General features: G+C 42.1%; 1 protein-coding gene across 1 annotated transcript in view; it reads left to right on the top strand.

Annotated features, from left to right (window-relative positions):
• The first annotated feature begins 1,053 nt into the window (after positions 1-1,053).
• LOC109043088 (rho GTPase-activating protein conundrum) overlaps positions 1,054-23,769 on the top strand; it is a 72,560-nt gene continuing 49,844 nt past the window's right edge. Inside the window, exons 1-2 of the mRNA XM_072306097.1 lie at positions 1,054-1,094; positions 12,851-12,875. The gene's annotated coding sequence lies outside the window, so the exon portion shown is untranslated. The remainder of the gene's footprint in view (positions 1,095-12,850; positions 12,876-23,769) is intronic.

The following is a 23,769-nucleotide window of genomic DNA, read 5'->3' as shown; positions in this document are numbered from 1 at the left end:
AGAAAATTTCACGAGAAAACCAATGGAACCAATTTTAGAACCTCAAAGTCTTGTATAAACGGAGTTATAAGCGTTTAAAGTTGCCACGTTTTGTCCGACCTCTCATATTGACTCGATCCACAGTGCAGCGTGGGCCCCTGTCTTCATTTGCAGCCGCCCGCAGCTCGTTAGAACATAACCTTAAAATCAGCGGCAACAGCCAATTGGAGAGCTTACGTGCAGCTTTACAAACTTTTGGAGCTATCCACAAGCTACTCGAACCGCAGAAAGATAGATAATTTGTCGCTCCTCCAGCATAAGGGCGTATCTCGATTGCCACTTGAGCCCCAGAAACAATGGATTTATATGAAAAACAGGGCTCACTGAGAGAACGCCCTCATGTCGGAGAAGCGACGAATTTGAGGCCCCCTATGCAAGATGTTTATCTCGGTCGTGTTATGGTATCCGCCGTTGTTTTCGATTCAGTTTCGACGCCTACCGACCCACAGTTACCAGATTTCTTTGTGCAACAACACGAATTTCAGAGGATTCCTTCGTGCTTTGGAAATATTTGATGCGTTAGGCAAGTGCAATGGACTTTAATGTGAGGGCTTTTTACCTTGCACGATCATGGCACGGACTCTGCTCTGCGTTAAAGTCCAAGTTATTGTTTTGGTCTGAGTGTGAAACGAATTACTGCATCATTATCTTACTTCATCATTCCGCTCCAATCAATTTCCCTACATTATTCTTTTTTGCTGTTTTTTTTTATTTTTATTGTTATGTTCCGTCATGCAGGCGAAGAAACGCTGCGTTGGTGAAACAGTCACACCGAATGCTTAATCCTAGAAAAGTAGTCCGCCTGCAGTTAGTAGGAGGATTGTTGATCAAACTTACTGGAAACAAATTTTTTTCTTTCTTTTTTTCTCTTCGTCGTCGACACAAATCTTTCGTTTCGTATTTTCATCAAGTTAAAAAAGTAAGTTCTTATTCAAATCCTGAATTCCAAGTTTACACCTTCTAAAATGATTGCGAATACTTGACATTTGATTTTCATTTTTTTGTTTGTTGCAGATTTTGATGCTGTGAGTGACTGATATCGTCCCAATCTGAAGGTATAATTTAATTTCCCTTTTTCCTATGTGTAGTAATTTTCATGGATTTTCAACCTCTCTTTTTTCGTGCTCTATTTTTAATGTATTTTCGGTTGAGTCGTCTTTTTAAAATCTGTCGAAAGTAAACCTTCTTTTTTCCATCCAAAATTCTGGAACTAAATTAAGAGGAATGTTTCAGATTTTTATGCTCACTTCGGCAAAGTCGAGCTTTCGAATAAATATTTCAGCGCTCGATTTTGCAATTTGGGACGCTGCGGTTTTAAAAAATACGAGTAATTATTTCGGTCGATCAAGAAGCCGAAGGCTGAGGAAAGGTCAAATAACCTCACCCAATTTTTTAAAGTTCGTTTTACCCACAATTTTATCGAAAATTGTGATTAAGATCGAAAAATCGCTTCGGGTATTTTAAAGATTGTCAAACTGCTTCTATCTATTCTTTCTGGTAAGGAATGTCCCCAACATGGTTCCTAATGTGTCTTCCTCTAGAGTATGCTGAGATTCCAACGCTTTAAATCAATCGCAGCCTAGATAAAATTTAAACACTTTTGAAAAGCACTAGACTAGTCAAAGACTAAAATATAAAATTTAAAATTCACTGGTCCGAGGGTTGTTAATCGGACGCATTTCGACAATTCCAGTCATCTTCAGGGACGCGACTCGCGATTTTCACGGGGTCGCATCTCTGAAGATGACTGGAGTTGTCGAAACGCGTCCGATTAACAAACCCTCGGACTGGTGAGTTTTAAATTTTATATATTTTAATCAGCCTAGAATTGAAGAAGCGTATCTGAAAATATGGCAAAAATATTCACAACCCCTCTGAAAATAAAACATTTCGAAGTATCTGCGAGATGGAAGATCAACGGTGTGTTCAGTGGCGTGCTTGCGATTATCGATTGTATGCATTAACCCATGAAACAGGTGTTCGCAGCGACACCTAAATCGATTCTTATCAGTTAAATGCAAACGATCGTACTCGCATTCACGCACGCACGGTGTTCTGCACGGCGGCAGATCTACCTCTGCGCATCATCGTTGCCTCCAGCGATGTCGACTCTGTCGAGCGAATGGAAATGTGTTTGCGCAACGCTCGCTCGTAAAAAGCCCTCACCTCGGTGCTTGGCGCGAAGAAAACATCTTGCACATTCCTCGCTGCGTAAATTTTCCGCGGAAAATACTTCTCGGAATCGAAGTTCATTCAGCGCTTGGATTTACGAGGCGCTGCGCTGTGCTGGGAGGACGAGCGCGCGCGAGCGCAAATGTCATGCGATTCTCACCCGATTCGAATGCGTCATCCGAATAGGTCACCCGTGTCGCGCATTCTTTGCAACCATCGTCAGTCTCTTAAGGATGGCTAAATCTTGAAAAGTCAATCGAAAATGTGGGTGAATCGCAGGGCATTTCGCCAATGAGGATCCTTGAAGTGGTAATAGGACAAAATGTCCAAAGTCAAAAAAATTCCATATCTAAAACAAGTCCAAATGTCTAGAGTGTCCAAAAGCGGGCCAAAAAAAAAAGTGTCCAACTATGAAATAATTTGACTAAGTGGCAACATAAGGAGCCTGGAAGCTTTCTATAACAATATCCATTGGGATAATGAAGAAGCAGTGATTTAGAGTTTTTCTAACCTGTGACTGGACTTCAGTCATACACGCACTAAGCAACAAATTTCAAAGAAGTCAAGAACAAATAGAATATAATCAAATCAGGACAGAATCCTCAAGCGCGTCCAAAGATATATCAAGAATACAAAGATGAAGACGATATTCCACGATATCTTAGGGGAATAGTCTTTTATGATCGAGTTAGCAACGAGCCACAAGACGAAAGTGATCAGAAAGTATGGAGAATTTCTGCCAACAGGTAAATGGTAAGATTAATTATGACTCACAGCAACCGGACATTTGGGCATTTTTAATCTTGGCGATGGTACCGCTACTGGACATTCCAGGTACTTGGACATTTTTTACTCATGGACTTTTCTCATATTGGACATTTTTTTACTCTGGACATTTGTTTTTGGACATTTGGACCAATCACCCTTGAAATTATTTCCTCTGGCCGAAAAATAGTCAGTTCTGTGCAGCGCTTCGGCATGTCAACTTTGGTTGTGAGATACATTTCTGCCGCACTAAGGAATAACGCTCTATTGACCCTCGAATTCTGCCAAACTTCCCTCCGATAAAGTATCCTTCTTTTAGGAAATTTGTGAGTGTTTTCTTTGAAAGTTTTCGATTCTAAAGATTTACTTGCCCATAAAAATTGGAAAGAATCTATCAGGGAACGTCGGCAAAGTCAGAAGGCGTACACGGCGTTCTTCTCCACGGTGTTGAATGCCGTTTGCTCCAGCATGGTATGATTCTCGCTCACAACTAACTTTTCTACACTTGCGTTGAAGTCTCCGTAGAATGAACGGAAAATCGGTTGCAGTAATAGTGTTTGGTTGGCTGAATCCTGTGGATCAGTGAAGTTAAGTTTAGCTCACACGCGTTGTGAATTACCGCTGTATTATTGCAACTGCGTGTAGGAAAAATGCCGTATGGACATATTCGAATGTTGCCAAACTTCACTTATAAATCTCCATTAATGAGGATTGTCAGGATTTTTCTTCTTGGAAATTTTCAGATACTTTCGATCAAATTTCGAATAAAATTCTCCAAAAATTTGGGAGAAAAATTCTCCCGATTTCTCCTCATAATTCAACAATAAATGTTTTACCCAAATAAAGGCAACGACCCAAAGGTTTACTCGACGTTTAGCCTCAGCAGCTATAGCACGCCAGATTGAAAGGGAAACAACCAGAAAGCAGGATCGACCCCGATTCAAATAACACCGCTCCGACTCAAATCAAACTGAATCCGTCGATTGTAATAATCATTAAACGTACGCACTTTCATAATTAATTAAGCTCTTTCTACCTCCGAGTCCAAGAAATCGGCAATGTGCTGTTTTATTGCCACCTGTTGGCTCCGGCAAAGTATATGATTCTCGCTCAACTCTATTTTTTCTACACTTGCGTTGAAGTCTCCCGAGATTGGACGAAAGATCGGTTGCGTTGGGCACAGAACCGTGTTTGAATGCTTGATTCTTGTAGATCGGGTAAAAAAAGTATAAAATCCGACGAAACAACAACTTTCTACGTTCAGTATTCACCGAAATATCGAGCTTTGAAAAAATCGATTTATGACGTCATCCACCGCGGTAGTGACACCCTTGGTTTCTGCCACCTTGCTTTCATTCGAGTTTCATGTTCAGTGACCAGTGTAAATGTGTCTTTCCTTGAAAATGAAGACAAGAGGGAAGAAACCAAGGGTGTCACTACCGCGGTGGATGACGTCATTAAATGGATTTTTAAAATCGCAATTTCTCGCTTAATATTGAAACTCAATAGATCAGGTAATCCACAAAACACAATTCTTTAATCAGCGCAACTGACCAACACGCTGCAACAGCTGTGTATACATTCACGGAAAAATGCAGAAAACTGGAAGGAGGAAATTATATTGTGTATCATTAATGCATTTCGTGTTCTTCAGGCATTTGTGCTGCCGTGCTCAGGAAGAAACATTCGAGAGTTGCCGAATTTTCTCCGATAAAATGTTTATTTTTGAGTAAAATTTTCGAGATTCTTTCTTGAAATTTTCAGACTTCTTGAATAAAATTATAAGCATAATTACCTGAGAAATTGGTGAAGTAAATATTCACAAATTTTCTTGAAAATGAGTGATTTGTTAAAGGAAATTTGGCAACGCCTGAAGGCTCATACGGCGTTTTTCCTTAGCACGGCAGTATGTTTCCTTTTTATTCGGACATCGAGTTTCAAATTTGATCATTGTACAAATGGGGTGTGAGATTCCTCCATGACCCTGGGTATGTAAAGTGACTTGAACATTCTCTTGACATGAACATTATGACCAACACGTCTTGGCATCTTCTCCTGAATTCCAAAGCTGATAAGTATTCAGAGCCCCTCTTCGCCGCCGTATGTTATTTTTCTCCTTTCGTGTTCATTGCCAAATTGGTGTGTTATATTACTCGAATTGGCAAAGTTACTACAATTTCTCCCAGTATTTATCGGCTCTGCCTACTAACAGTAAAAGCTCCCCGACGAAAGGAACCTCAATCCGTCGTTTTTCAGACCAAGGTTAGCTCTTTTCCGAGGTTTTAAAATGTACTCAAAATGTAGAGTTTTACATGAATACGATTGAGAAATTTCTGGGCGCAATTTTCCAGAGGTTTCGTGTTATCAGAAAAGAAATTCGTCTTTTTCAGTCAGAAATTAGTTTCCTCGAATAATTAATAGATTGCAAGTAGAAAGTTTGCTTTTTTGAAATGAATCAGTTCTTTCATCTCGGAAACTATCATTTTTATTTTTATTTTTTGGAATGGACTACCAGACGAGGCACGAAGTTAAGCATTCTGATACATGTGTCTCGATCAAAATTTCACGCAGAACTCGACTCCAGCAACGAAAATTATTGTTATCAACTAGTAACCACGATATTTAATGTTTCTTCCGTGAATTTAAAGCTCTTATGAAAACTTAATGGTCTACGTGAGTCAAATCGCACACTAAACGTTACCGGGGCAGTCTCTGCGATACGAAAATATGACAACCTCGATCTACACTTTGAACACCCAAGGGTGGGAAAGGAACAATGCTCAATTGAGAAGTCTGCCAAAACTGTTGTAGGGCGCAATTTGACTCACATTATTGCGTTTCTCTATGACCGGGCAATTTAAATTTCCCGTAACCAGTGTAAAATTAAAACGTTAATATCTTAGTTAGGAGTTGATTTCGGTGATTTTCGACGCAAGAATCGTGTTCTACGTGAAATGTATTAGAATCCTTAAATTCATACCTTGTCTAGTGGTCCATACTGTGTGGATATCTCAAATTCTCCGACAGGCAGGGAATTTCTCTCTGATAACATGGAAAATGTTGGTGAACAAAGTTTTATTTAAATATTCAAGGCTGTGCATCCTTTATTTCGAAATCACGATGTTTCTTTTTACCTCGAATCATCGCATCTGTTGAAATGTAGTGAATCTGGAAGCAAGGTGGCAATATTGAAAATCGTCGCAGCATCGTCAGTGCGATTCCAAGAATTCAAAGGTCACTTTTTCATTAACTTAACGCTTGAGCTCATAACCATTGACGCGTGGTCAATCTCGTGGTAATATCATCAGGACTCACTATAAAACGCCGAAGTGCAAGTGAGAGGCCCGGACAGGGATACCGCCATACGCTCGAAGAAAAAAGGCGTATGTGTTTTCGGACATCACCAGACTTTCCCAATAAAATACTTTGGAAAATTCGTGATGGTGTTCCCTTTGAGTTTTTCTCACAATTCCATTCGCACTTTGATTCAGCGTTCCCAAAAATTCCATGGGAAAAAAATTCGTATCTCGTCTTCAAAATCAAGTACTTCAACCGATGCAATCCGGCAACATTTAACTGATCCTACGGCATTTTGGTTTTACATACTATAAACCGCTTCCCGAGAGAAATAAATTTATATTAATAAGTAAATTAAATTCAAAAAATAAATCCGTAAAAAACCTGTGGCTCAACCTGCCTTGCTGCTCATCCTTTCTTGATCTACCTCACAATTGCTTGATATATCGCCAACTCGTGTAATAATGTTAAATCATGGGTTAAAAAAATTGGGATGTGAAGAATTAACTTCAACGCATCTGCCTCCGGCGGCACACTCTGAAGGAAAATTAATTCTTCGGGAGAGGTGAAAGAGGACTGGTTTCAATTTTAGAAGCTGAGCCTCCCCGCTTCTCCTTCCCCTCTCGCATGCCGCCCCCATGAAGAATAGGATGGGAGTGAAGGTGATGAGGAGGAGGACAAATTACCGGCGCAGCGCACACGGAGAAAAAAACTTCGTGCTTGGGACCCGAAGTTGAGGTCATATGGATCTCTGAAGTTTTCAGATCTCGTATCTAAAAACTTGAGGTCCAGCTGCCGAAGTTCAGGTCAGACATCTGAAGTCCTTCGATATATATACCGAAGGGTTCGGGTCACACATCTGAAGTAGTCCGGTACTTACCAAAGTGCCGCGATGTCAGACCCGAACTTCGGCAGCTCGACCTCAAGTTTTCGGATGCGTGATCAGAAAACTTCAGAGATCCTTATTATCTCAACTTCGGGTCCCATGCACGAAGTTTTTTGCACAGTGCAGCGAGTCAATAGAAGGGTCTGGACATGCCTTTTTGAACTATAACCGCAAATTTTGACGTTTATTTCGTCAAATTTTAAAGAGGGGCGGTTCTTTTATAAAATTTGACGAGAAAATCAATGGAACCATTTTTAAAACATCAAAATTTCATATTGATGAAGATATACGCTTTTAAAGTTTTTAAATCGTGTCCGACCTCTCCCATTGGCTCGATCCACTGTGCGGTGGTCTCTAACAGGGGTGGAGGCTTAGTTCGGATCTTGACCTTACTAACGCGAAGCATTATTTCGTCCAGGTACTCACTTCGTCGACTCATCATCATCATTTCCATAGCCTTCCAAGGCTAGCTTAACGCAACGCGGCCGGGAATCTATAAGTAAAGGAGGGACTTAGTGGGTACTAGGTAGGACCTAATTCAGTGTAGGCGCAGAGTTGTCGGTTGTAACTGTTATCAACTGCTCAAAACCTTTTTGACTTACCGTTCGCTGTGTTTTTCAAGTAGAATTTCACAAGCACGCATAGATGTCACTCGAAAGCAAATTCGACGATGTTTGCGTGTATAGTGCATCGTGAACTTTCATCTTTGAAAGCCCTCTGAAGCTATAGGGGCTGAATTTTTTTGTATATTCAGATGTATCCGTATTGGAGCAGTCAGAGGGTTGGAGTTTCACGTATGAACTTCAGTCTAATACTAGAACGTTTCATATCAGTAATAATTACTGGAATGCAAAATGGTAAAACCTTGGGTTTGAAAATTGCATCCTGTCCCAGAGCTCTTTCTAAAATTGAGTGGTTGGTATTTTTCTTTTATTCCTCTCCATTCTTCTTTCTGATGCAAGTATTTGGCTAAAATCCGGTATGTGTAATAATCGACTATAATTAATTTTATTTAGCTGGACTTGCAAAAATAATAATAGCGATGATCAATGAGTATTCAAATTAAAGAAGCTCTGATGATGGCTCGGGGTGGGCCGAAAAAGCTTTAAGCTATGTGAGTAAAAACACCTGTAATAAACGTATAGTGCCCAGATTTTAAATTAAATTTTTTAATTCTAATTAATGGTACCACTCCAAAAATTTTTGGACGTGTATTCATTCGCTCACCCCGTTGAAGTTGGCAAATCTGTATCCCAGGGAAAAGTAAGCGCAGAAGTTGCTCGCAGTCCTTATTTGATTCATTCAGCAACGACGTCATTTAAAATCAATTCAAGGGGCAAACAATTATTGACTAACAAAGTGACTTCTAGAACTTCATTATTTACGCGTCCTTCAATTGAGATTATCGTCACTCTACTGTCTGGCCGCAAACTATCGTTTATTTTTCCTTGTCAATGTTTATCGAAATAAAAAGGAAAATCGAATAAGTTGCTCAGCGACTCCATGAGCGCACCAGCATTCATCACTAAGGAGGAATGCAGGCGTGGATTAAGAAGTTCCCTCAGAATGATCCTAAAAAAATGAACCACCCATTGTGCGGCCAGAGGATCAGGTGGGACAGGTCTACCACGTTGCATAGTCGAAATTTTCTATTTTAATTCTACCTTTGGAAAGACAGAAATACTCTGATCGTGAGTTAGACAAGCCTGTCAGGTAAAATAATTTGTATCGGGCGGTCCTTGTCCCTATTAATCTGACCCGTAACCACCTTTTATTTTCCCTCCATGCCAGATCATGCTTCAATTTTCATGTTTGTTTCTTTTCTTTTTTCTAACGCAGGAACTGTTCCCTTCCAAATTTTATCAGAGTCAAAATAGTAAACTAATCATCTTCGATTTAATTCTCTTCCTACTCTGACCAATATCGTCAAATTAAGGGTTTTCCGTAAATTACGTAACGCGATTTTTCCAATGTTTGCTTCCACTCATCCCTTGTAACGCAATCGTTACGCTGTTCCAGACAACCCCAACATGAACTGTATCTCTCTTTGCCACGTGACTTTAACTCCATGTCAGTTCGCCTTCAATTTTTAGTGTAGGCAACACGAGCTCACTCTTGGTCGAATAGTTGTATCATCACACGTGCGTACGTGTCACGCCTCTTTAGAGAACGCAATAAATATCCTCCGACCAAAATTCGCTTATTTATTCAAATATCATTTGGAAGATGAATATTTGAAGCCCTTGATTCAGAAGTAGTATTAAAGGAAAGAATGGTTGATAAGAAACGTCATGAAAAATACAACTGAAAGAATGAATACTGAATTCAATAAATGACAGTGAAAATATGAAGAAAAGAGAGGAAAAAAAAATTGTGAAAAAACCAAAGTTGAAAGATAGTACACTACTGTTACGTAACGCTTAACTTGACAACCCCCCCCCCCCGACCCCTTGTCTCACTCGGTCATATAAGAAGGCCCATCCACCCCCTGGAGCGTTACGTAAATAATGGACAGCCTCTTACGTAGAATATATTATCAAAATTTCTAATTCTCTATTTCGGCAACCCTGCCATGTCGAGTCTAGCATGAACAGGAGTCCGCCCTGCCGAGGCTGAATGCGACCTCATCCCCCTCGCTTTAAAGCCAGACCGATTTGTCCGCCGCGCCGGGTCATGGTCGGTTGCCCTGCTTGTATGTACCACCCTCGTTATCCGTAAAAAAATAAAAAAAAAAAAACCAAGAGACAAGCATGAATGGATTAATGAAAGCAAGATGAGTTGCATCGCAGTCAGGCATTTGGTACGTAACCGACGATGCTTGCCGAACATTTCCGAAAGGTTTATACTGCCTCAATGAAGATGAAAGGCTGATGACGCCACGCTTAAGGAATGGTAATGAGTGTCATGTTATACAGGGACAGCGAGGTGAGGAGGGGATCTGGAGATGAACGGTCGATAAGGAAATGAGGATAGATATAACGCTAACAGTAACATTTTTACTGAGGCACGCTCTGCATTGATCACGATGCAATGCTTCGAGGAATCAAGGGGGTCGTTTCGCAACGTTTAGCGCCACGCTGATCCTCGAGCAGTCAGATTTTACGCTGTTTCTTCTGTCGCGATTCCGAATTCGAGGCATCCCTTACACTTCTTCTGTGCTAAAGAAGGACGCCGTATGAACAGTCGAGAGTTGCCAAATTTCCTCCGATAAAATGTTTATTTTTGAGGAAAGTTATGATTATTTTTACTTTAAGTTTTCAGAATCTTTAGGTGAAATTACGATCAAAATTATCCAAAAAATTGGGAGGAAAATATTTGGCAACGCCTGGAGGTTCATACGGCGTTTTTCCTTAGCACGGCAGACTTTGTCTTGTGTGTGTTATTGCTCATCACCGTACGCCCAAGAGATGTCTAAAGCGATCAAGAAAATTCATTGAAATTTTCGGACGGCTTTGTCGAAAAATTTCTCTGTTAAAAAATTAAATGGACCACTAGACAAGGTACGAATTTAAGCATTCTGATACATGTTTCTTAACCAAAATTTCACGTAGAGCTTGATTTGTGTAACGAAAACTGATGAAACAAACTCCAAACGAAGATACTAACGTTTTTATTTCACATTGGTCACGAGGAATTTGAACTGCCCGCTGACAAGGAACTCAAAGCTCTACGTGAGTCAAATCGTGCACTACAACGGTTTCAGCAAACTTCTCAATCGAGCAATGTTCATTTCCCACCATGTATTGTTCAAACTATATAAACAACTTGATACAGCTAAGCCAAAGCGTCAAGATTGAGGTTGCCAGATTTTTATATCGCAGAGACTGTCATGATAACGTTTAGCCCACGATGTGAATCACGTAGAGCATTGAGTGTCATGAGCGGGTGGTTTGAATTCACGTCCCATGAATCATTAAATATCTTCGTAAGGAGTTGAATTCGGTAATTTTCGTTGTGCGCATCGTGTTTTACGTGAAATTTTAGCGAAGAAACATGTATCAGAATGCTAGAATTCGTACTTAGTCTAGTGGTCCATTACGATCAAAATTATCTAAAAAATGGTGAGGAAAATATTTGGCAACGCCTGGAGGTTCATACGGCGTTTTTCCTTCGCACGGTAGACTTTGTCTTGTGTGTGTTATTGCTCATCACCGTACGCCCAAGAGATGTCTAAAGCGATCAAGAAAATCCATTGAAATCCTCGGACGGCTTTGTCGAAAAATTTCTCTGTTAAAAAATTAAATTGCGGCGGAAATTTTTAAACGTCGCATGGCACTTGTGATATACTTCGGCTGGAAGGTGAGGAATTGGGAATATGTCTCTAGGTTCGAGTGCGGAAAAACGCGAAGCGAGAGCACCAATTTTGAAATCCCGAGCCCGAGCGTAGCGGGTAACCCAGTAAGTAAACAAGCGCGGAAAGTAAAAGTTGAGTACGGTACGTTGCTTTACGTAACGGAATTCGGAGGTTCCTTTTCCCCGGGCCCCGGGCGGGCGCTCCCGAAAGTTCGGATCCCCCGCGGCCGGCCGCCGCGCCGTCCCGTCCCGCACGCGATGCACTTGATACACCTTGTGACAGCTTGTCCGAGTAATTAACACCACATGTAATCTCGCGCACTGCCCACCGGTTTTACCCTTTCACTCTTTTTCGAAGCCGTTGAGCCGTGCCCAATTAACAGGCCCCCTTCTCTCCGAGTATCTCTCCTCCGACCAAGTGTCCTCACAGTATTAAGTTTTTCCCCTTTCTCTCTCTTCTTCTTTTTATTTATTTTTTATCCTTACATCGCATCTCTTCGAGGTGATTCTATGCACTGGAAAAAAAACACATTGGATCTAGAGTCCAGACTCTTGAAAACATTGGCAAGGAAAAAATACTCTTGATTCAATCGGATTTCTGCTTGAATCAAAACGAAATCCGCTGAAATTAAGAGGCTTAGTTCTTGATTTAAGCTAGATTCTGATTGAATCAAGAGTACTTTTTCTTGTCGATGTTTTGAAGAGTCTGGACTCTAGATCCAATGTGTTTTTTCTTTTTTTTTTCTTTTCCAGTGTGTGATCTGAAGACAAGAACCGTCACCTCGTGGCGCTGCCTCTTGGATTGTGTCTTTGAGAAGCAATATTCATCCTGAGGTACAAGATCATGCAAGGAACTGATCCATAACGTACTGCAGCATTGAAATTGAGTAAAGTGACTTCAACTTTGTGAAGAGCCATTGACAATTTGGACGTATTTATGCTAAATGGAACTATAGGCAAGCGGAAAGATGGGGTGTGCTCGTGCAAGCTGCATAAGAAACGATGTAAAAGTGGATATAGTTCCTTTTGAGAAAATGGAAAAGCGGGATTTGATATTGAACCAATAGGAACTGAACGCTAACTCGTGAGCCGTGGGCATGTGACAAGAGCCTTGTGGACAGGGCTCATGAGTTAAAGACTGACGACCCAGGCGTCGTCGCTCCCATAGTTCGGCGTCGTCGCTGCTGACGTCACTGGCGTTTTTAAATTCCCATTCATTCTTATGACACTCAAATAACAAACGCACCCCATCTTTCCACTTGCACAGTTCCATTTAGCATAAATCCGTTCATTTATATTTAAAACTACGATAACGGACGTCGTATTTACATCCAAGTATTCATAATTCAATTATTTTTTATTTTGGATTCATAATTCAATTATTTTTTGTTTTTGCAGGTGACTGAACGGAATCCTATCTAAGGTGAGTCTCAGAATTTTTTCTCCTTCTTTTTCTTTTTATACACGTAGTTTTCAAAAGAAATTGTATGCGAAACTCATTAACAGGAAAATCTTTCCTCGATTGTTTCGACCACAGCCTTGAACGTACTCAGATGCTGCAGGGTGCCTTTTCGTGTCGCAGATCTCCTTGAATTTTGCCCGACCCGGATCAACGGGCGAATAGAGCCTTATATCTGATTAATTGAAAAGATTGCAATGTACTTCAAGTGAGACTTTCGTTGTTTTACGTGTATACAAAGCTTAAAATGTGTCTAACGTCGGCATTTTAACCTCGACAAAAATTCGGGAGTATTATTAGCGTCGTGTCGAACGACGGCCGTTGAAGGACGGGCTGAAGATGTGCCGCACTACGCCCAGCGAATTATGAGCCAATTACCGCCTATTTTTTTCAATATCTTCTTCTTCTTCACAAGTAGCTGCACGGATAACTCGTTTCCCACCCGATAATCAGCAGCCGGCCAGAAACAATGATCCTTCCGCTTTTGCTGAACCACGCGCTGTTTACAGGGTGTTCAGTCGGATTCTAATTTTTTAGATCCATCCTTGCCCTCTTCCTCTCCTTCCTGATGTTTATGTCGCAGGGAAATAGTAAAATCAGACTATTTTTCAAATGCTATTCCACGAATCTTGTCCAACGTTAAATTTTGGTTAAGGAACTTGTATCAGAATGCTTAACTTTGTACCTTGTCTATTGCTCAATTACTCATCCAACGAAACAGTTCTCGCCTTTGGGGACACTCTGTACCCCTCTTAGATGGCGCTTAAGATCTCCATCTCTGTTACGGTGTAGCTCACGCCGCGCCGCACAGTGGCTTAGTCATTTACAGCGGTTGGACCTGAAATTTTTTACTGAAAGCTGCAAATTTTGATGCTAATTTCTTCATAGTTTGAAGTTTCAGGGGTGCCTCGAGAAGAAAATTTAACGAGGAAACCAATGGAACCACTTCCAGAAACTTAAAAATTTTGTACGAACGGAGTTAGGAGCGTTTAAAATTTACAAATTTTGTCCGACCTCTCCTACAGACTCGATCCACTGTGCGCCGCCCTAAGTTCTCGTCGATCCTGAGGGTGACGTCGAGAAAGGAATCAGCTGACCAGAATTCAATTTCCTCCGAGATGAGTGATTAGCCGATATTAATGGCGGACAGCCAACAGCTAACCAGCAACAGTTTGACGCCTTACTACTCATTACTTGAGTCGCAACTCGCAACGCAGGCCTCATCCCCCCCCCCCCCTTCTCCATCCGTGGCTGTCAGTTTTACCTGAAAATATTTTGTCCAGCGATGGCTTGTGTAGTTGTGTCGCGATACGTGCACACAAATATATACCAGGAGCTCTCATGCCGTTCAAAAAATAGAAATGACCGTCCAAGATCTGACGCTCATGACGAGCATTTGAATTTTTTAAATGCTTGCGTCACCCGAGGACCGTTTCTTCTTGAGTGCTTTCTGCATCAGTGGCGATTCTTGAAAATTGGCAACACTGTTCTTCCTCCATTTACATTAAAATGTAAGTAAAATAATCGATTGTTGGTGAGGCAGCTTCCCTCACTTAAAATCGATTGTTTTACATGCATTTGATGGGAGATAAAACAGTGTTGCCAACTTTCAAGAATCGCCACTGATGCAGAAAGCACTCAAGAAGAAACGGTCCTCGGGTGACGCAAGCATTTAAACAATTCAAATGCTCGTCATGAGCGTCAGATCTTGGATTGTCATTTCTATTTTTGAACGGCACGCCAAAAATGCATGTTCTCCGTTATATGTTCAACTTCCCCGGTCGGGGCGTATACCATACCCTCACCTCGACACTACTGTTGCAACACCGTCAGATTCTAAAAAAAAAGGTGCTCAGTCACAATTAAAGGAATGTAGCTGCTCTCCTTACATGAGATTTGGCTGCGGTCCTGTGTCACCAACAGCTGAATTCGAAGAAACTCAAGAGGAAATGCCAGCCTTCAAATTCATGGCCAAGATGCTGCTATTTTGCAGAAATGTTTCGTAATTTAAAGTGCAGTTCAAGAGATTGAAATTACGCTATCCTCGTGCTCTGAGATTAAAAGCGAGCAGTACAAGTATCTACCCCTTCATGATCGGTATCGGGCCAATCGCCTAATTTGATGCTCCAGTTGAGTCCAGCTCCCTATCGACGGGCGAATCGCCCCCAATTTCCATAGTGAACTTTGATTTCAGTGAGTTAAGTTGATTCTCGCTGATGCCAAATTAAGAAACGAACAGGTTCAATCTTAGTTTAAAAGACTGAAAAATTTTCTTTTTTTCACGGTCATTTCAATGAAGTATCATACGATGGGATTGAAATTCTTCAGTTGCGCCAACCCTCCAAAAGAAATTACAATTGTGTGTTTTTGAGGCCGTTCTGTGTAAACCGTATGTCAGTAGTGACTCTTGTTTCTGATTTATCGTTAAGAAATAATACACAGAATACTCCGAATAATTCAACTAAAAAACACAAGTAGATGGATAGCCAAGGCTGAAAAACAGTAATCAAAAGAGCCTGGGACGTTTCGGGGTGGTTTTAACCTCAAGAAAATAAAAATGAAGACCCTTGCCCCCCCCCCCATATATTTCGTTCCTGGTCGAGGAGGTGGTTGAAACCACCCCGAAATGTCCCTGCCCCTGGATTTGTGTGTATTATTAGTGTATTTTCCGAAGGAAATACACTATTTTAGCATTAGTTGCGTTATGGAAAAAAAGCAAAACAAAGGGGAAAGCAAAAAAAGAAAGGGGGGAGGGGTCTGAGAGTCTTGATGTTTATCATTTCATATATTTTTGTTTCCTGGTCGAAGAGGAAGTTGAAACCACCGCGAAATATCTCAGGCCTTGTGTTTATTGTTTTTTATCCCTGGTTACCTATTTTTTTGTGTTTCTTCAACTTATTACTATTTCACATTGAGAAATTTGTCTTTTAAAGAGTTGAAGAGTTGAAACAATTTATTTTTGACTCTAATTATAATTTTTGGAACTTCTTGGCTTTGTTTTCCACGCGAAAATGGTGTGGGCCCAGCACCATTTCTCCACCTTATTGTCCAACGTATTGCCACCCCGTTTAAAGGGACTGGGTATACCTGGTTACTGGTTAACCGAATTTCGACCCAAGTTCGGGTGAAGTTGGCACAGTAGATTTTCGCGCTAAAAAGTCTGTCCTCTCATAGAAATGCGTGCGTGTTCGATTGCAATATCGTGTTGCTTAGCCATCCGGGTTTGACGGCGGATGACGCTGGATGCCCCCCTTGCCCGCAAGTGTACCATATTGCAAAATCGCAGGCCGTCCATTTAACGGGCCCGTGCACTTAGGGCAGGAGTAGCGGGTTGCATAAGCATTAATGACGCGGATTTCGCAGCGAGCTTCGATTCGGGGAACTCCGCGCGGCGGGCGCAAAATAATTGATTTTGAGCGATAGGTTCACAACCGATAGGATCATTAAGCTCAGTCGTTAGTCACAGGTCGATAACTGTTTCGGATGCCATTAAAACACGGGCAGCGGTCGTCTGCGAGTGTGCGAGGATTCGATGTATCGGGTCGTGATCGATCCGTCCCCGGTAATTTAGGCCGGGAAGTCGATTTTCGAGTCGATATAATCGTTTAACCTATTCTCACTCGGAAAGTATGTCCTCACACGGAGGAAAAGTTCCGGCTCATTGTGAGGCGACTGTACTGCCGTGCTAAGGAAGAACGCCGTATGAGCATACTGCTGTTGCCAAATTTCTCCCGATAAAATGTTTATTTTTGAGGAAAATTATCAATGTTTTTCCTTGAAACTCGCAGGCTTTTTAGAACAAGTTACAAGCAAAATTACCAGAGAAATTGGAAGAGAAATATTCACAAATTTTCTTGAAAATCAGTGATTTTTCAATGGAAATTTGGCAACGCCTGAAGGCTCATACGGCTCTCTTCCTTAGTACGGCAGTGTAGGCGAGGTACGTATTCACTCTTGTATTTTGCTGCAATTTCATTTAGTGACGTATTTTCCAAGCGTTAGACCCCTCTCCGCATCATGCATGCGCACGTTTGTTTTGTTGGTTCTACGATCTTTTCCACTTCCTAAAATTGCAGGCGATCTTTTTTATCACGATCGTGTGCCGAAAGTAATCCGTAGTATCTGCATAGAGAGAGTACGAAGATTTTGGTACTTTGAAGTTAGGTCATGGAGCTTTTGTGGCCCAGAGCAGCCAACCTATCGATCAATAAAATAATAATATTAAGGTGTTCTTCGCCAACACTCCGATCATTCGATCCTTTTTAATTGGTTTGAATGGCAGATCAATCGACTCACTGCAATAAGCATGACATTGCATTTGGTTCTCAGTGGCCCGTTGAATACGAATATACGTTCGCTTGTCAGCTACTACTTCTGACCGTACAGATTTGCATCAGGCATCGTTCCAACTTTACCGGATGTCTCACGTAAAATCAGTAAGAGAAAAGGCGGAGAAGGATAAAAAATTGACGCAGTCGCGATTGCTGGTGCGTCGTTGCACACCTCGGGAAACTTCATGCTCAAAATAAATCAACTTCCATTGGTTTATGAAAGCGCTTATTCGCATAGAAAAATGAGTAGTATATTTCTTGACTCCATAAAGTTACTTGACTGTGACAGCGAAAATTCTAAGGTGAAGTGAAAATCCAGACTTCATGAACGGAAACCCTTTTACCGACCGCAAGTCGAGGAATGAAACACTCAGCAATGATCGAATGGGCGATTAAAGTAATCGGAAGGTTGCTGAAGGAGTTTGCAACCGGAGCTAGAATCCCACGGCCGCACGCCCCCAAAATTTTGTGACCGTTATCCTCTCCGAAATCAAGGAGAGGGACGTTAATCAGAAGATCGGAGGCAGGTTTGCCATGCTTTTTTTCCAGTGTAAAATAAATATTTTATCGAAGAAAATCTGGCAACATTCGAATGCTCATACGGCATTTTTAGCGTGGCGGTTGGACTGTGCTTTTATCATGTGCGGGCGCCCGTTTTGCAACAGCGGGAGAGACGGCGCACAGTGGATCGAGTCAATGGGAGAGGTCGCGGACAACATTTGGAAACTTCAAAAGCTTATAAGTCTGTTAAGTCAAAACCTTGAGATTTTAAAAATGGCTTCATTATGGGTTTCTTGTGAAATTTTCTTTTGAAAGCACCCATCAATTTAAAATGTGACGAACACTGGAAAAAAAACACATTGGATCTAGAGTCCAGACTCTTAAAAACATCGACAAGAAAATATTACTCTTGATTCAAACGGATGTTTGCTTAAATCAAGAACCAAGCCTCTTAATTTAAGCGGATTTTGTTTTGATTCAAGCATAAATCCGATTGAATCAAGAGTATTTTTTCTTGTCTATGTTTTCAAGAGTCTGGACTCTAGATCCAATGTGTTTTTTTTCCCAGTGAATTAAACATCAAAATTCGCAGTATTAGTCAAAAATTTCATGTCCGACCTCTCTGATTGACTCGATCCACTGTGCGGCGGCGGCGCGGAGAGACACGTTCATCGCGAAGCGTAAAGCTCATCGAGCTGCGTCCTTTGTTGGAGCTTTCTCCGGAGACCATGCGTCTCGTCGCGCCGCGCCGTCTCGCCGTTTTATCGCCGGTGCTGCGCCGTGCGGGGATTTTTGCAATCGGGGGGCGGGGACGGGGGACGGCACCGCACACCGGTACCATTCTAGCGCTTTCGGCTTTTTTTTTTCGGTGAGATTCGGCAACCGAGATGAGGTCATCGATGCGGTTTATGGGCACTCTCACATTTTAGTACCACCTCACTGACCTATTTCGGGACTTGGACTGAGGACCACGCATTGTCCTCTATATTTTATCGAACACATTCATCATTTAGGGCCGTTTGTAAGATCTCTTGTCAACCTCTGGCCACCAAACCAGTGGTCAGACTGACCAGCAGTCAATCTGCTGAACAGGCTAACTACTGGTTTGCGAGAGAGAACAAAGGCTGACCGGGACTTGACCTGAAGAAATCCGGGGGTCATACACACCTACCTGTGATCGAGCTCTGGTCTAAAACCACCACTTTGACAAGCACCTGACCAGAGGTCTTACGATCGTCCCTTATATATCCAAAGCATAACTTCATCAGGACGTGGTATGGTATTTCGAGGAATACATTTACTGCACCAGGAATAAGTTTAGCATCTCTAACGAATTGAACATCGCATGAGGCTTTGAAATCATTTCTACCCAATCTTCATTTCGTGTTGTTCCAACACCTAAAAGTTTTGGCAACCAACTTTAAACGGTCTTGAATAATGACTTTTTTTTGTGACGTAACAAACCGACCACAAAAATGTCGTTGATTTGGTGATTGGTCGTAAATCAGCCAAGTATTGTTACTTGCAAGCATGATTATTGAAATTGATCGACAAGCGATGGGAAAAGAAGCCGCCGGAAAAATGTAGCGATCCTATTGGTTGGAAGGAGTGGTTGTCATGGACTAGCGGGGAAAATAATGGACTAAATCGATTACATTTAGCAAATTAAGAACTACAATTTCCAGCCCATCCGTAAAAACACTCATGTGCATGGGGAAACTAACGGCACACATGTCGTATGCTCAACTGAGATATTGTATAGTTCTAAATTGCAAAATGCAGTCCGAATGAAAGGTCCTTTATGGGTTGCCGTTAGTTGGTCTATTCCCTCCTACGTCCACTGGAACCATACCCTATTCCACCAAGAAGATTGCTTCGTTTTCTCTTCATCCTCTTTGTCTATTGCTTTGTCTATCAATTTAAATAATCAGCCCACTGCGGGCCAATCATTGAAATTTATAGACAAAGAAGACGTAAGGAGTATAGGGCGATCCTATTGGTTGAAATGGGTGGTTCTAATAGACTAAGGGGGTAAATGATGGACTAACTATCGGGTCTGTCGCGGGTTGCCGTTAGTTAGTCTATTACCTACGGCCTTTGTCCATTGCAACCACCCGCTCCCACCAATAGGATCCCTCCATATCCTTTTTGTCTTCTTTGTCCATCAATTTCAACAATCAACCCGCTGCGGGCCGATTATTGAAACTTCTAGACAAAACTATAGACAAAGACGACAAAAGGGATTTGAAGGGATCCTATTGGTGGAAGCAGGTGGTGGCAATGGACATGGGAGGTAGGTTATGGACTAACTAACGGCAACTCACTAAAGACCCGACAGTTAGTCCATCATTTTCTTCCTTAATCTATAAGAACCAGCCATGTCAACCAATAGGATCGCTCCATACTCCCTATGTCTTCTTTGTCTATTGCTTAGTCTATTAATTTCAATAATCAGCCCGCTGGCCCGATATATTTATGACAAGAGCGAGTCGGCAACGTTGAGTCGAGAACGACGAGTTCTCTCTGCGCCTTAGAAAATCGATGTTCCTCTGACGAAAAGGCGTATCTCTATTTTCAAATGAGCCCTAAAAAGCATGGAGTTTTATGTACAACAAGGCTCATGTGGAAATCGAGATACGCCCTTACGTCGACGAAATGCGCTAGGCCTCATGCTAATTGAATATTACTCGAAGGCCCGGCATATTGTAGTATGCAATCTCGAGTGAGCTCCAGGAGCCCGTGCAAGAGCGTTACAAGGAGCCCAATAATTTTTCCCCCTTTATCAAGAGCAGGCGCTGGCGCTGGCTCCTACTTAATTATCGGGGATCATGCCCGGTCGCGAAACGAAGCGCGCCGACCGGTGGTGTTAGCGCTACCGCGGCACAATGGATCCAGTCACTGGGGGAGGTCGGACAAAATTTAGAAAACTTTAAAAGCTCATAACGTAGTCCATACAAAATTTTGAGGTTTTGAAAGTTGTTTCATCGGTTTCCTCGTTGAATTTTCTTCTTAAAGCACCCCTTGAAATATAAAATGTGACGAAATAAATATCAAAATTTGCAGTTTTAGTTGAAAATGTCATGTGCGACCTCTCTAATTGACTCGATCCACTGTGCGATGGTGTACTCTCGGAGCGTGGTCGGAGGCGACTAATTTCCTATGTAAATAATCCGATAAGTAACCGAGGCCCCCGAACGAGAATGACCCTAGTGGCAAGGTGTGCACGGTGCAATTGTGCATGTGCAAAGAAACCCCCGTATGCCGGGTTGTATTCGGCGAGAGGTCGGGCGTTGTTGACACGCCTCGGCACCGTTGCACATTTTACGTGCGCCTTTTGTACATCGGCGCATCCTCTCCAGTTTTACCTAGAGTACCTGTATACGGCGGAGTATTGCTATCTCTGTGCCGCTCTTAGATTGGTTCATCAGTTTAGGCTATCGTGGAGCTCCAAAGTTGGCCCAATGTAAACAAACCTGACCTAGAGGAACACGTATTTTCGGCTGAAAAATGAATGATAATTATACTCAAAGTTTAATTTTCGGCACAAATATCGATTAAAGGTCGAACCGAACTTAAGTTAGAAGTTGGATGTAAAAAAGTGTCTATCCCACCCAAAATCACGTCCAGAACTTGGTAGAACTTCGTCGCCATCTTGTTTGTTTACATTGGGATAAACCAGGAGCGGAGGGGCTGGGGTTTGTTTACATTGGGCCAACTTTGGGGCTTTATGAAAAACTCTCTGGAACTTTCACCGATCGCAAAACACTAATTGAACGTCCTAGCAAAACCTCTAAAATCTCCTCAGAAGTTAAAGCATAGCAAAGTAGTACATCGTAAAGGACTACGTGCAAAACGGGCCATTTGGGGCTCGGGGCGGATACCTTTGAGACTTGTCCTATTCATTCACCTAACAATGCCCCATCTTTTCCCAAAGTTTCAAGCCCCTCAAAAATTTTGAGGAGACGCGGCGGGGGGTCAAAGTTAAAAACCGGCAAAATTTTCGCGAATTTTTTACTCGAAAACCAAGAAGTTTTGGAAAACGCGGTTTAAACGAGCGTATTCAGCGTGACGAGAGCTTTCAGGAAATGTATAACATCACAGGGTTTTGTCAACTTCAGCTTGAGTTATCGCCTCCGAAGCGCCGGAACGCTAAAAAAAGACCCCTTATTTTTTTCACGTTTGGGCCGATTTAAAAAAAGCCATTTTTTTATTTTGATGAAAAACTGATATGTTGTTCCTGACTCTCTGTAGCCCCTCTGGATCTTTACCGCATGCTGGGGAAATGTTTTGGTCGCGAGTTATAAGAGCGGAAAGGAGCGAAGGTCGGGAAAATCGGCTATTTTAAACTGCGCGCGGCGACGGATCAGGAGACATGTGGCAACAATGCGAGGTCGGCAGAGGAGTGTGATTCGCCGAACTGAGTGGGAGGGGACGTTTTCCCTCCGATCAACGCCGCGCGCGCAGTTTAAAATAGCCGATTTCTCCGACCTTCGCTCCTTTCCGCTCTTATAACTCGCGACCAAAACATTTCCCCAGCATGCGGTAAAGATCCAGAGGGGCTACAGAGAGTCAGGAACAACATATCAGTTTTTCATCAAAATAAAAAAATGGCTTTTTTTTAAATCGGCCCAAACGTGAAAAAATAAGGGGTCTTTTTTTAGCGTTCCGGCGCTTCGGAGGCGATAACTCAAGCTGAAGTTGACAAAACCCTGTGATGTTATACATTTCCTGAAAGCTCTCGTCACGCTGAATACGCTCGTTTAAACCGCGTTTTCCAAAACTTCTTGGTTTTTCGAGTAAAAAATTCGCGAAAATTTTGCCGGTTTTTAACTTTGACCCCCCGCCGCGTCTCCTCAAAATTTTTGAGGGGCTTGAAACTTTGGGAAAAGATGGGGCATTGTTAGGTGAATGAATAGGACAAGTCTCAAAGGTATCCGCCCGAGCCCCAAATGGCCCGTTTTGCACGTAGTCCTTTGAAATTACCCGCTCTCTTCTGTGCTGAACTTCCTAGGATTGGCAAGACAATGACATCTGATGATATCATCTGGTGTGCTCATCTTTTAGGTGTGATCAGCCTCCATGCGGTCGCGTCCAGCTAATTATTGCGGTTTGACGTCGCGCCAGGATTTTGAACGTCAGACTATGTATCCGATGAATTTTTCTCACGGCAAAGAGAGACCTCTCGCAGAATTCAACTGCTCTGTCGCTGTTTATCCTCAAAATTTCTCGGATGTCAAACTGATGATCTCTCGCATATTTTTGCGGAGAGTCTGGTCCTGTTTAGTCCTCGTTCAGCGTCAAGACAGCATAACGTTCTTGTCCTGTCTCTTCTTCAAAACGGCACTTGGGGAATTCGTTTTCACTTTCATTTTAGTCGGTGTTACATGAGATTTTTCGGCCAGTAATGAAAGGGAAAGGTAAGTTTATCGCCTTGTTTTTTTTTCTTCTCGGGCGTTTGAGTCTCCCTCATCAGGAATTAAAACCTCGCTCTAACAGTTTCGCGGATCACTCATTTTCTTAGATTTATCATTAGATTTATAGTTAAAGTCTAATTACTGATCAAATCTAATTACGTGCCTTGGATGAGGTGGTCTCGTGGTTAATATGTATCGGACTTGGACACTCCATTCTTTCTGCTCATCGAAGGCAGTAAGCATCTTACCATGATCTACTTTAACTTCTATCGCGGTGGTTTTTATTTATTTGAATTTTCTTTTGAACGAAGTGGCCTAACTCATTTTAGTTTTTTCGCGTTTCTGGTAAACTTGGATGAAACGTAGGCATTTACGTCGTTTGGTCGAACAGGGTGTCCGTCAGTTTAAACCGGAAAATATGGTTACGTAGTAGCATTGTTTCGAAACTAACGGTACCACAGGAGTAGTTAGTCTATCATTCATACCTTCGTCTACGAGAACCAACCATTTCAACCCATAGGATCGCTCCGTACATGGAGAAAAAAACCTCGTGCATGGGACCCGAAGTTGAGGTCATATGGATCTCTGAAGTTTTCGGATCACGCATCCGAA

This window comes from Bemisia tabaci, chromosome 1 (assembly GCF_918797505.1).
Source record: "Bemisia tabaci chromosome 1, PGI_BMITA_v3".
NCBI lineage: Eukaryota > Metazoa > Arthropoda > Insecta > Hemiptera > Aleyrodidae > Bemisia > Bemisia tabaci.
Note: the sequence above shows the minus strand (reverse complement) of the source record. Positions and strands in the feature narration are given on the sequence as shown.